Genomic DNA, 14,141 nt, shown 5'->3' on the forward strand with positions numbered 1-14,141 from the left:
TACATAATGATAAAAAGAGTTAAGGGCAATAAGCCACAGAAAAGAACACAAATGCAGTACTCGCACGTACCTCTCAGACAGCGTGCAATCCTGAATTCAATTCTGTTCTGCAGCTTATAGCTGGCCAAATACATGTCAAAATGCCGGTCTTGGTGAGTGTTCATGTAATAGGGTTAGGGTTAACTAACCCTAACCCTAACCCTCTGCTGTTTATCATTAATGTTAATCAAACAACAACTTTGGAGTTTTCCCCTCTTTTCCACCTCGCTTTTAAATCGCTTATCAATGCCCGTGTGGCTTTGCAAGTTTTATTTTTGCTTTCAGATTAGCAGCAATTCAGGGGCAGCAATTGCTTGAATGGTGGGTTCATTATTATTCTTAATGAAAAGCACAACAACAAAATGACAAACTTGCTTTTATTAAATAGAACTTTCAACAAATTGACTGCTTTTTTAACAAAAGTCAGCTCGTCTCACTTCTGTCAAGTCAACACTCCTCACTCTCGTCACTAAGGGTGTAACGGTTCAAATTACTCACGATTCGGTTTTTATCACTGTTTTAGGGTCACTGTTTCGGTACGGTTCGGTATGCTATGTTCAGGGGAAAAATAACTACTGTCAAATAAAAATATAGAAAATAAGAACAAATTATCAAACTACAAGCAACAGCACAAATAAATACAATAGAGCAAAGATACAAATAAAAAAGTGTTTTTCAGGTATCTAACAGTAGTTTTCATGTACAGAAATTAAATAAAGCAATCGAATGTAAGACAGCGCTGCATATAATCTTCACTGACTGTATTAAATAAAAATTAATCATTAAAGTTACAAAAGCTATTCAGTTAAGAGCAGTGAGTGATTTCCTTTTCTTTTGTGGTTTGATTAACATTAAAATAAGACCGGCTGCCGTCACTTTAAGACAAAATGTTGGCCTACTGATACACGTGCATTGTCTCTCTCGACTGTTTACGTTCACTTAGGACATAACCTACTATGTTTGCTAATTGCTAGGATACACGACAAGACAGGCATGTTGAATAGTGTTGAAATTAATCGTTTCTATGATGCATCGCGATGCGGACGTGGACGATTCTGCATCGATGCAGTAATAAACCATAATCGATTATTCCGACTGAGCAATGTGACGTAAGAGTGACGTCTTTTCTATGGAATTTTTGGACGTCCAATTTCGGTCCACTGAAGGGGTTGTTTTGTAACGCCGGGCGACGTCTTTATTCAACGTCTTCTGCACGTCTAATGTTGACATCCGTGGGACCAAATTTGGTCTTTTGTGGATGTCTGTTCAAAATAAAATTTGGACTAATTTTAGACGTTGTTTCTATACAACTTCTATAACTGTAGTCCCATGTTTCAAAAGGGTGGAGGACATGTTTTCTGTACCATGTATTTACGTTTATGTATTTGGCAGACGCTTTTATCCACAGTGACTTACATTGCATTTAGGGCTGCAACAACTAATCGATAAAATCGATTATAATCGATTATGAAAATCGTTGTCAACGAATGTCATTATCGATTAGTTGGTCTGCTTACGTCACGGGGAGCGTTTACTGGTACGCACACACACGCAAGGTCTCTCTCCCTCAGGCGCTCTGCCGAGCGCGCGCGCTACACGGTTTGGAGCAGTCTCTTCTGTCTCGCTTGCGCGATTTCGGGAGTTTGAACTAATTCGCGGGCATCAGGGAGCCGCAATCAATATGCGGGAGACTCCCGGGACTTCCGGGATCTTGGGATGTCTGTATTTTGTCTCGAGCATCAGGTTGCGCAATCAGTTCGCTCGCAACGTAAGTGATGGATTAAAATAGCGCTACCGCAGAAATAGGTTCAATTAAAACGGTCTTTACAAAGCGAAGCACTAAATATAAAGGCAGTTAATAACAGCAGCAGTAAAATATTGTTTTTTAGTCACTGTACTCAGTGGTTTTCAGCGAATGCTTGTGCACTAATGCATAATTTCTCCTGTCCTTTACTCAAGCCTGGTAACGTTACCTCCATTCCGTTCTCTTTTTATAGCATTTGTCTACTAAGTTTTAATTGTTTTTCAAACGCGATCTACTGCGGCTCTACATTCACACAATTGTTTTCAGTCTTTCTATATTTATTTAATCAATTTATCCTTATATTATTCTTTTATATATTATATATAATATATATTATATTCTTTATCCTTATATTCCTTATATATAATTAATTTTAAATAAAAATTAAATGAATTATATATTTTAGATGTTTTTAGTTTGTTTTTAGTTCAGATATTCACATCTGAACAACATGTCTGTGTAAATTTGTTTTAACAAAAATTGTGTTAAAACATAATATGTTGGATATCATTTTTTTAACAATAATCATGTTTGTCAACTTGCCATCAGCAATTATCATTAAAAACAATGCAAATATTGATATTAGTAAAACTCAATGTGTGGCTTTTGCACTTTTTAAAGTACACTTTTACACATAAATACCCTGATTTACGGTTTTATTTAGTTATAATAAAAAAAAATCTAATTTAATTTCTATCCGATTAATCGATTAATCGAAAAAATAATCGTCCGATTAATCGATTATCAAAATAATCGTTAGTTGCAGCCCTAATTGCATTACACATTTACATTCCTATCAGTTCTTGCTTTCCCTGGGAATTGAGCCCATCTTGGCATTGCAAGCGCCAACGCTCTTCTGTTTAAGCTACGGCATTACACCTTCAAATGCGTCTCCAGTTATCAGCTGCTGCTGAGACGATCAAATGGAGTTTTTGGAAAATTATCTTAAATAATTATAAATAATCTGTATTCATATGTATTAATCATGTTGATAACAACAATGTTGATATTTGTAGATAAAAACAATATTGCATATTAATCATGTAAATTTCCTGCACCTGTAATAGACGTCCAAATGAGGTAAAAAAAATGACCCTGTTCAAAGGTTAAATGTTGAACGTCAATATGACGTCCAAGTTGGGTCATGGTTGGACGCCCAAATAGTGGACCTAGTTTGGACGTCGAATAGATGTCCAGAATTGGTCATGGACTGACGGACCCAATATAGACATGATCTGCACGTCTATCCGACGTCCAATGTTTAGTGGTTTGCTGTTTACTGACGTTTCTCTGACGTCTTACGTCGCATATGCACTTGTACTGGTAGCATAAAATGGCAGCGGCGAAACACAAAAGCGAGTAATAAATAATGCACCAACTATTTTAACATTTACATTGTGTGAGCGCGTGAGTGTGTGTGTGTGTGCGAGCGTGTGTGCGTGCGTGCAAGCGTTATTATAACTTAAGTACATTACTTGACAGTATCATGCGCTTTTGGTAGTGTTTATTAGTTCTTGTGTCTGCTGTGTTCAGACTTATGTTTTGTTTGTCTACATTCAGGAAGTGTACATTCTTGGAGCAGATAAAATAAAAAGCGAGTTCAGTTCATATATCATCTGACTGCTGGTATTCATTTACGAAAATGTAGCCATATAATATAGCAGTAATATTGCAACACATCGTAATGTATTATGATATCGAATCGTTGACATGACAATCATAATCGAATTGAATTGAATCGTGAGGTCAGAGATAATGTTGACATTTTTTTATTTATTTGTCCATTCAAGCGCAAGACTTTCCGTATGCACACACAAATCTTCTCACAGCGTGTGCGTGAGTTCTCATTCACGTCTTCTTGCGCTTGAATGTTTAAATTGGTAAGGCTTAAATGAGTTTAGTTTAAACACAGATAGCAACATGTGCTGTTCAGGTCTCACCTGTGCTTGCGCGTTATCAACACCTGGGTGATGACGGCTTAAATGACTGATCATATAGAGCATACAGCACTCGCATTGATCAAAGTTTAGGGGAAGCCAGAATGCAATACCATCGACAGAAATATACATTAGCCTAATCTGTCTGTTTTACTGTACCGTTCTCCACCTGTAGTTCATCACGCACTTTCACCGCGGAAGTGCGTGCTTAACTGCGGATGGAGAAAAGTACGGTTAAAATTTTTACAGAGAACCATTACACTCGTCACTTGATAAATGAAATCTGAATCCTGCTGCTGATCTGTGCTGCGACTCTCATTAGGTTCACGCTGAATTGAGCAGAACACGTTACTTTTTTATTTGTAGTGTCTGTTCTCTAATTGAACTAAATGATTTTTATTACAATAGTATAAAAAATCTAAATGACGGTGGGTGGCGGTGGGCAAATGATGTAATCTGTGTGCAGCTAGTGCACACTGGTAACGACTATCGCAGCAAGCCTACTCTTGACTGAATAACTTTTATAGCTTTAATAAGAATCAGTGTTTATTTAATTCATACAGTGAAGACTTTTATTTTTACATTTGCTTGTTCAATTTCTGTTTTGGACATTATCGTATCACATATCACACTCCTCTTTAATATCCTGCAGCCCTAATTAAAATGTAACTGAATTCTTTTCTTTTTTTTTTTTTAGAGAAAGCTGACCTTGTGGCCTGACATCACTTTGATTTGAGAAGTTTGACTAGGTAAAGTCAAGTATTTTGTTCTCTGTTTCCATGTTGATTCAAACCTGGTTTTATTATGGCACGATAGAGTAAACGTAAAGAAACTTGCTCTTCACAGGCTCATCATTCCTCCTTCACTCTTCAATCCTTGCTAGCACATGTGACCCTGGAGTATAGATTGAGCCGGTCTAGTTGATTGCTGTTGGTGTGTTCTTGTAATGTTGGGTTGGAGGGTGTTGTGTACTTGATCAGGTTAAGAATGACTTAGATTGATGGCTGCCCCTGAAACCTAATATCCTTTCCCTCTATTCTCTGATGAATGTAATCAGGGACAGCTACTCACAAGCTGACAGCAGGTTAGATTTCTCCAGATCAATGGCAATGTCCTCTGTCTTTTAGAGTCTTTCTTTATAGCCAGTCGTTGTTAAAAATCACACCTCATTCACTCAGCTGTATTTATTGATTTAGAAGAACTTGAGCTGTTTTTGATTTATGATCGATATAATAAAATAGTAATATTGTGAAATATATTATTACAATGTAAAAATAATAATAATTTTGATCTTTTATAAAATGTAATTTAAAGGTAGTGTAGACATGTTTGGTTATGCTGGTTGAAACTCTCTTCACATCCTGATAGCAATCAATAATAAAAGGGGTAGGGCTGGGCGATACGGCATTAAAAAAAAATCCCAGATTCTTTTCACAAAAAATCCGATTTAAATAGATTTCTTTCCCCCCTACTTAAAATCAATCTGCAGATGACAACAAAATTGTTCAAAACTAGTTTTAACTTTATTTTGTTTTTATTTTCCCTTCTGGGATTTGATTTCCGCCTTGGGGTTAAAGTGCAATCAGAAACAACAAGCCAAAAAGACAGGCCAAAAAGACATAACATAGCATAAAACATAAAATTATGTTACCCTTTTTGATATAGTTTTCTTTAAACCCAAGTTTAACATCTTGCTAATCAGTAGATAGGAGGTAGTTCTGATAAAGTGCAAACAAAACATTCAACAGTATTAAATATCAGTGCATGAGAGCATAAGTTGCTTATTTGTTGTGCTGTTTTTAGTTTGAACATCCTTTCTTCTTTTCTAAACATTCTTAGCAAGGAAGACAAGCCTGTCTACTACCTCCGTATAGTATACATTGCGACTGCATCCGTGATTGCTTTCCACCGATCCCCATGCTTATCATACCGTATACAGTTTGTAAATGTTTGTAAGACTAGGTTGTTTTTTGGTGACTGTGTTTGTGCTGCTGCGGACTTGTTCATTTCGTAGGGCGGAACATCTCTCCCACTTTGCAGCATGCCTCTGTTTGAGGTTCTGCAGTAAATTGGTCATACTGCTACCTTTGCTAGCAACAGACTTCAAACACACTTTGCAGCGGGATGTTGTTTGTTCCACGTCTGACGCCGCAAAACCGAACAAATTCCAATTTACGGATGACACTGTGCCTTTCTTAGGAACGAGTACTTCCCTGCTTGCTGCCATGTTGTTTGTGTATCTCCATGGCAAACGTGCGGGGGGAGGGCTGAGCCCATTCGGAACTACAGGAGCCCAGAGGGGAGCGTCGGCGGATGTTAAATAGAGAAACCCGATTTTCATTCAAATAAGTCGATGTAAACTACACATGATGTTCTACCTACCTGTCAGCATATGTCTTTCCATAACTCCTCTCACGCTCGCGCATGCATCACACGTCATAAGGCTATGGAGAGTCACACAGTCACAGAGCGCCACAAAGAAACAGCAGCCACCTTTTACAGTTTCTCCTGAACCAAAACAACAAGCTTATGCTGGGTTCACGCCATGTTGTAACCATAATTAGAAGATGGCAACCTGTGACGTTCTACCCACAGCTGTTCACGTCCTCAGACTCTAATTTATGCGTTTTTATCTAAAGACTATCAACGCCCAGATGAAACCGCAACAGTCGGTGGTACAACTTGAGCTCTGTAAGTTGTTTACATTTATTATTAATGTAATGTTATTTGCTTTGAGACATGAGGTAATTTAACGTCGTCTCGTGACACTTTGCAGACGCTGCTTTGTGCATTATGTTCTTGTTTTGAAGGAGGCGTGGCTTTGGAGAGGCTCTGAAGGGAGGGTGGGATTTCATGCTTTCAAAGCTAGCTTGCTATTGCTAGCCTGTCCGACATTGTCTACCCTACCTTTTGAAGCTGAATTTTCATTACTCCAGTCTTCACTATCACATGTGTCACGGTTTGGGTTTTGTTTCTTGTCCCTGGTTCTTGTCTGTCATGTGATCCCCTGTTCTAGTCATGTGATCTTGCCTTGTGTTCCCCTGTCTGTTGTGTCATTGGTTGATTAAGTCTTCCCAGGTGTTTCCCGTTAACCACGCCCCCTTGTTATCCTGTTTAGATCGTTTGCCCCTGTATTTAGCCCTGTGTTTCGGTCCGATCCAGAGACTGTTCAAGTCACGTCTGCCGATCCAGAGACTGTTCAAGTCACGTCTGCCGATCCAGAGACTGTTCAAGTCACGTCTGCCGATCAAGAGACTGTTCAAGTCACGTCTGCCGATCAAGAGACTGTTCAAGTCACGTCTGCCGATCCAGAGACTGTTCAAGTCACGTCTGCCGATCCAGAGACTGTTCAAGTCACGCCTGAACCTGATCGCTCTATGTTTGTTTCTGTGTTTACGTCTGTCCTTGTGGCTGTTTCTGTTCTGGTGTCTGTTCCAGAACCGGAGCCAGTGTCTGTTCCCGAGCCAGTGTGTGTGTGGTCTGTTCCCGAGCCCGAGTGTGTGTTGTCTGTTCCCGAGCCCGAGCCAGTGTGTGTGTTGTCTGTTCCCGAGCCAGTGTGTGTGTTGTCTGTTCCCGAGCCAGTGTGTGTGTTGTCTATTCCTGAGCCAGTGTGTGTGTTGTCTGTTCCCGAGCCAGTGCGTATGTTGTCTGTTCCCGAGCCAGTGCGTGTGTTGTCTGTTCCTGAGCCCGAGCCAGTGTGTGTGTTGTCTGTTCCCGAGCCAGTGTGTGTGTTGTCTGTTCCCGAGCCAGTGTGTGTGTTGTCTGTTCCCGAGCCAGTGCGTGTGTTGTCTGTTCCCGAGCCAGTGCGTGTGTTGTCTGTTCCCGAGCCAGTGCGTGTGTTGTCTGTTCCTGAGCCCGAGCCAGTGCGTGTGTTGTCTGTTCCTGAGCCCGAGCCAGTGTGTGTGTTGTCTGTTCCCGAGCCAGTGTGTGTGTGGTCTGTTCCCGAGCCTGAGTGTGTGTTGTCTGTTCCCGAGCCCGAGCCAGTGTGTGTGTTGTCTGTTCCCGAGCCAGAGCCAGTGTTTGTGTTATTTGTTCTCGAGCCAGTGTGTGTGTTGTCTGTTCCTGAGCCCGAGCCAGTGTGTGTGTTGTCTGTTCCCGAGCCAGTGTGTGTGTTGTCTGTTCCCGAGCCAGTGTGTGTGTGGTCTGTTCCCGAGCCCGAGTGTGTGTTGTCTGTTCCCGAGCCCGAGCCAGTGTGTGTGTTGTCTGTTCCCGAGCCCGAGCCAGTGTGTGTGTTGTCTGTTCCCGAGCCAGTGTGTGTGTGGTCTGTTCCCGAGCCCGAGTGTGTGTTGTCTGTTCCCGAGCCAGAGCCAGTCTGTGTGTTCTCTGTTCCCGAGCCAGAACCAGTGTGTGTGTTGTCTGTTCCCGAGCCAGTGTGTGTATTGTCTGTTCCTGAGCCGCTGTCATCTGTTCCTGAGCCGGTGTCTGCTGTTCCTGAGCCGGTGTCTGCTGTTCCTGAGCCGGTGTCTGCTGTTCCTGAGCCGGTGTCTGCTGTTCCTGAGCCGGTGTCTGCTGTCCCTGAGCCGGTGTCGTCTGTTCCTGAACCGTTGTCGTCTGTTCCTGAGCCGTTGTCGTCTGTTCCTGAGCCGTTGTCGTCTGTTCCTGAGCCGTTGTCGTCTTTTCCTGAGCCGGTGTCGTCTGTTCCTGAGTCGGTGTCGTCTGTTCCTGAGTCGGTGTCGTCTGTTCCTGAGTCGGTGTCGTCTGTTCCTGAGTCGGTGTCGTCTGTTCCTGAGTCGGTGTCGTCTGTTCCTGAGCCGGTGTCTACTGTTCCTGAGCCGGTGTCTACTGTTCCTGAGCCGGTGTCTGCTGTTCCTGAGCCGGTGTCTGCTGTTCCTGCGCCTGAGTAACCGCCCTGGCCGCCCGAGGGGTCTTCACCGCCCTGGCCGCCCGAGGGGTCTTCACCGCCCAGGCCGCCCGAGGGGTCTTCACCGCCCTGGCCGCCCGAAGGGTCTTCTCCGCCATGGCCGCCCGAGGGGTCTTCACCGCCCTGGCCGCCCGAGGGGTCTTCACCGCCCTGGCCGCCCGAGGGGTCTTCACCGCCCTGGCCGCCCGAGGGGTCTTCACTGCCTGGTCCACCCTGGCCGCCTGAACTGCCTTGCCCCCTGCACAGACTTGACCCTCCGTCCCTCCCCCAAGACCGCCTCCACTCACCACCCTCCTGAACTTGTGTTTTTTTTGTTTTGATAGGCGTCGGGAGCCGCCCATAGAGGGGGGGCTATGTCACGGTTTGGGTTTTGTTTCTTGTCCCTGGTTCTTGTCTGTCATGTGATCCCCTGTTCTAGTCATGTGATCTTGCCTTGTGTTCCCCTGTCTGTTGTGTCATTGGTTGATTGTTTAAGTCTTCCCAGGTGTTTCCCGTTAACCACGCCCCCTTGTTATCCTGATTAGATCGTTGGCCCTTGTATTTAGCCCTGTGTTTCAGTCCAGTCTTTGTGAGTTCTTGTATTGTTGTAATGCTGTATGCACGCTGTCCTGTTCCTGAGTCTGGTTATCAAGTCTGTTTAGTTTTGAGTTTATTTAAATAAAACACTGCTGCACCTGGATCCTGCTTTTGCCTCTGCTTCTGCTGCATGTAACAACATGATCCTTCAGAAATCATTTTATTCTCTTTTTATCGGATGGAAACTGTTATGCTGTTTATTATTTTTGATACTTATTTTCAGGATCCTTTGAATATAAAATTAAAAAGAACATATATATATATATATATATATATATATATATATATATATATATATATATATATATATATATATATATATAATTATAAATGCAACACTTTTGTTTTTGCCCCCATTTTTCATGTGCTGAACTCAAAGATCTAAGACTTTTTCTATATACACAAAAGGCCTATTTATTCTCAAATATTGTTTACAAATCTGTCTAAATCTGTGTTAGTGAGCACTTTTCCTTTGCCAAGATAATCCATTCACCTCACAGTTGTGGCATATCAAGATGCTGATTAGACAGCATGATTATTGCACAGGTGTGCCTTAGGCTGGCCACAATAAAAGACCACTCTAAAATGTGCAGTTTTATCACAAAGCACAATGCCACAGATATCACAAGTTTTGAGGGAGCGTGCAATTGGCATGCTGACTGCAGGAATGTCCACCAGAGCTGTTTTGCAGGTTCCCGGCCTGGGTCCACTATCAAACCGTATATTTTGCCGATAGTGATGCACAGATTGCGGTTATATCCGCAGCTCAGACGGGCCAAGTAATAAAAAAATAACATTCCAATTAATCAAGGGTGGATGAGAGATGAATTATTATAGCCTAATGTGTTGAGTTTAATAAAGACACGGAACTCACATCATGGTAAAACGCAATGAACGTGCGTCACGTTTCCAACAACTTAAGGCTAATTCTCTTCAGGGAAAACCAATCAAGGAAAACACATGCCAGGGCTCGACATTAATGCTGGTCTGGGACACGTTGTCACGGAACGCTCACTTATGCCACCCTCTGGTTTCACCCGATCCCTCTAGCCTGAATATTAGCACTTCACTTCCCGACACTCCCTCTGTCATCATCACCTTCCATCCCTGCCTGATGTCTCTGATCACCCTTATCACCGTCACCTGTTCATCATCATCATCCCCTTTATATGAACTGTGTCTTCCGTTGCTCCGTGCGAAGTCTTGTTTCGATCTACTAACATTACCAAGCATACTCTCTGTCTTACCGTATATTTCTGTACCTTGATCTCTGCCTGTACCCCGGACTCTGTGTACCTTTGCTGCCCGCCCCGACCTCTGCTTGTGTCTGACCTTGAGTTTTGGATTGTCCCTTTGATTACTGCCTGACCGTGTTCCTTACCTGTGTTAAATGTACCTGTGTTAATGGTTACCTGTGTCTTAAACATGGATCCCCCTGCCTTAGCCTCTGCATTACACACGTGTTTTTTTTGACGGGACAAGTGAAAGAGAATTTTACTTGCCCAACCGGACAAATGGCCTGATTTAAAACGTCAATATCAGAATTTATTTTTAAATTTAACTAGGGAATTACAGAAAACGCGAGGATGATTTTGGTTTTATTTCATTTAATGTTGCCTAAGTGGCAATTGATAACATAGTTGATAATAATATATAGGCCTACCTAATGTAGGCTATTGACGGTAACACAGTTGCGCTGTTGAGGCTTGTGCATTTATTATAACATATTAGCCTATACAGTTAAGAAACATCACACGACCAGAGTGCTGTTTTCCTGAATACCATCACGATTGAAAATGAGACACTAATTTCATAAGTTCACTATTTTCACTGCTGAAAAAGAACAAAAACAGTCATTGGGTCTAAAATCTAATAACTGTTTTTGTTCTTTTTCAGCAGCGAAAATAGTTCCAAACAAAGATCACAGCATAACCAAATAAGCATCTCACAGGAACACTCAGTTGTTTTTCATTACTGAATGATTCAGCGTTATGAACAAATCGGTTGTGTCAAAGATTTAATTACCCATTCATAAACCGCCTCATTCTGTATAAATCAGCTGTTTGAACGAATCGTTAACTCTTCGGGGTCGCCGATCACGCCGGCGTGATCAAGTTACATGACCAGTTTAAGACGTCGAAGCATAAAAACAAAGTCACGTTGAGCGCTGCCGTCCACTTCTGTCGAAAGTGCTGGCTTGAAATTATATTTTACTTTTTGTTTTGTGTTGATAGACCAAGTAAAAACGGAGATATGATCATTTAAACTTTATATAAAAAAATACTGACGCGTTCGTAAAAGAACGCAAGATGGGATGCGACAGGCGTTGCATTTATTCTAATAACTTCGTCGGTTTTTGTCATAAAACAAAACGGAGAAAAATGTGTGAATCTGCTGACTCTGCTCTTCAGGCTGCACATTTTAGGGAATGGAGGAGGAGCCAACTGAGCTAAGACGCAAAATTGAAAGGCAGAGGATTTACGGAGTTGATAAAGAGAGACATATATACGTTATGCATAGAGAGAGAGATTATTGCTAGTTTTTGGAAGAGTTTGAGTAGATTTTGAGAGTAGTTTAGGAGTAGTGTAGATAGTTTAGGAGTAGTTTAGGTAGTTTAGGAGTAGATTTAGATAAACTGTTTTGAGGAGAGGCACAGATAAAGAATAAAAATAAAAAAAAAAACTGATATTTGTTGTAAATAGTTGTATGTATAATTTGATTTTGTGTTAATTTTACCTTTTGTATGGTATATTTGCACTATTGAGGAACCCCTCTTACTCAAGGAATGAAATCCCTGTAATGTAGCTATCTGTGTAATTGTACATGAAGTGTTTTGTAGAGTTTCTAAGCAAAAAAGAAAAGAAAAAACGCCTATTGCCACACCTGCTTTTTGCTGCATTTAGTTTAATTTTATCTCAATTTTACATTTTTTTATGTTGTTTTTGCACTATTTGCGAACCCTCATATTCTGGGAATGCAAGGCCTTAAATATAGCTCTCTGAATAATTGTGTGGACAACATTTTTTTAAAAAGTGGCTGAGCTAATAAGAAAGAAAAAAAGCCTATGGCTACACCCGCTTTTTTTTGTAAATCATATTTTTTTTGTATATAGGTTGATTATATCTGAATTGTACCTGTATATGTTGACATTTACAACTTGTGTTTACATTTTAAACCTTTTAAAATGCTTCATTGAGCATGTTTGTGTTTTTTGTAGTAGAAAAGCTATAATTTTTCTATTTGGATTTTGTGTTTTTTGTGTGATTTTGGGTCCAGTATGTTGATAGAGTACATCAAAGTGAAAAACTAATTGTCTGATCATATAGGTGATGTTGTGCTGAAAAAAATTATACCAAACATTGGTATGGTAAACATTTGTTTATGTTGCAAAATTTAAAAAAAATAAAAGTACTCAAAAACGTCCAAAATAGCCCAAGACTCCGAAGGGTTAAAATGAATGTCTCAATGACTCATTCATTAAGACGGTCGCCTGCCGCCACCTACTGGTGGTTTAGTTTCAAAGTGTCATTCATTTCAACATTTATTTGTATATTCAAAAAATATTTAAAACAATCTCATAATCTCATTTAATACCTGTAATTTTCCATATAAATGATTTAATTTGATTGGTAACAGCCCTATAGTGTCTTATTATTCTAATTTAATGTATTGTATTCAAAACAGTGTCTGTTACTTTAATTTCCTATTATCATTGTAAGGCTGCTTTGAAACGGTCCATATTGTTAAAAGTGATTTATAAATGAAGGTATTGTAAACTCGCGCTCGGTCCGCCCAAAGTCCGGCATCCAACCAGCACGGAAAGCCTCTACGTGTTATTGTCTTTTCTCGTGGCAAAGTATTTTTGATTAAATTCAATACATTTTCTCATATGTAATAACTCATTATTTCATCTGACTCCATAAATGAAAATGTTTTAATGATATCAGTGCATCATTAAATGTGAGTGAATGTTTGACTATTCATTTTAACTCTAATGTAAATAATGTCAAAGTCAGTTAGAATAAACAAATGTAACAATTTATTATGTCAGGTAAATGTATCATAACAATTTCATAATGAGTTCAAAGATAATCAATACAAAACTTCAAATGCTCTTGAATAAAGAAGAGAAATGTTAACCCGACATTTAAGAAATACATGAAGCTGAGAGTTTCGCCAACTCTCAGCCTCACGGGCTGATCTGAGATACAGAAAAGGCCCTGAGCTCTGGTTGCATTTCATTACATAGACAGACCTCATTTCAAATGTAAACATGAGTTCACAGTGGAAATTCACCTTAATTACTGTCCCAGACTTACTGGGGGTAACTATTTGCTAACATTGGGACACTGTTAACACCTTCTGAGAACAGAGGGCCATTTGCCTGGCAGATACACCCTTCTGTGTGCAAGATATTTCTAAACTATTAAGAACTTTGTTACCTTTTGGTTTACTTCTTTGGGAATGAGACATTTGTACCAGTCGCACTGAGACATTTCAATTGATACCAAACATGTATAAAACTGTATGATAATAGTTCACATTAAAACCAAGATGATTTCAACATGAGGGAAAAGAGGTGGGGGGAGAATGGGGGGTCAAGGTTAAAGATGTAGATTAGAATGATTCTGTGGTGAGACTTGTGTCCCGAATGCACGAGAGTGAGTTCAAATGGTAATTTTCAGAAAGGGCCTTTGTTAGGGCTGGACAATAATTCAATATCAATATATATCGCAATGTTTTTTTTTCCGATAATGGTGATATGATTTTTAAACACTTTTTCAATATTTCGATATACAGCATTTGTCAGTTTCTGATGTTAGGCGCGCAGCCCTCAGAAAGAATAGAACACAGTTGGCTACTTTCATGATGATGTACACCACAGACACGCAGCCAGTGCTCAGCACTGTAGGCTAATCTCCAA

At 40.5% G+C, this 14,141-nt stretch overlaps 1 long non-coding RNA gene across 1 annotated transcript in view; it reads left to right on the plus strand.

The window, feature by feature from the left end:
- The window catches only part of LOC143745065 (uncharacterized), a 47,703-nt gene that overhangs the window by 2,059 nt on the left and 31,503 nt on the right, over nt 1–14,141 (plus strand). The window contains exon 2 of the long non-coding RNA XR_013205938.1: nt 4,478–4,529. This is a non-coding gene — a long non-coding RNA (uncharacterized LOC143745065). The remainder of the gene's footprint in view (nt 1–4,477; nt 4,530–14,141) is intronic.

The sequence above is a fragment of the Siphateles boraxobius genome, unplaced genomic scaffold (assembly GCF_051911475.1).
Source record: "Siphateles boraxobius isolate OS27281-9 unplaced genomic scaffold, OSU_SipBor_1 20, whole genome shotgun sequence".
NCBI lineage: Eukaryota > Metazoa > Chordata > Actinopteri > Cypriniformes > Leuciscidae > Siphateles > Siphateles boraxobius.